The following is a 409-nucleotide window of genomic DNA, read 5'->3' as shown; positions in this document are numbered from 1 at the left end:
GCGGATGTCACTTCTGTATACACAGTAAAAGAACCCGCAATATGCATTAAAATATTTGCGTAGACAACAAAATTACTACGTCTATACGATTCACACGCAGTGGGAACATATCTACCGCTGGTACAGAGCTACACGTGTGAGCGTAAATGTCTTTCACGGCCAAGTGTAGAAGTCAGAACCGGTGACACGCTGCTAATCTACTATTTTCCACACTATTGTCACCACTATAGTCCCTACAGCGTGGAGGTATCCTTGCAGACCGACCACGCACCCTTCAGTCGCCACCGTAATAATCAGTACACATACACAAAGATATGGACACAAAACTATGTAGACGTTTTAACGGAAGAATCGTCGAGGACGGTCGATCAGCTATATTGTCAGGGCCGTAAATGCACACACAGGTTCG

Source organism: Physeter macrocephalus, unplaced genomic scaffold (genome assembly GCF_002837175.3).
Source record: "Physeter macrocephalus isolate SW-GA unplaced genomic scaffold, ASM283717v5 random_4299, whole genome shotgun sequence".
NCBI classification, from domain to species: Eukaryota; Metazoa; Chordata; class Mammalia; order Artiodactyla; family Physeteridae; genus Physeter; species Physeter macrocephalus.
Note: the sequence above shows the minus strand (reverse complement) of the source record.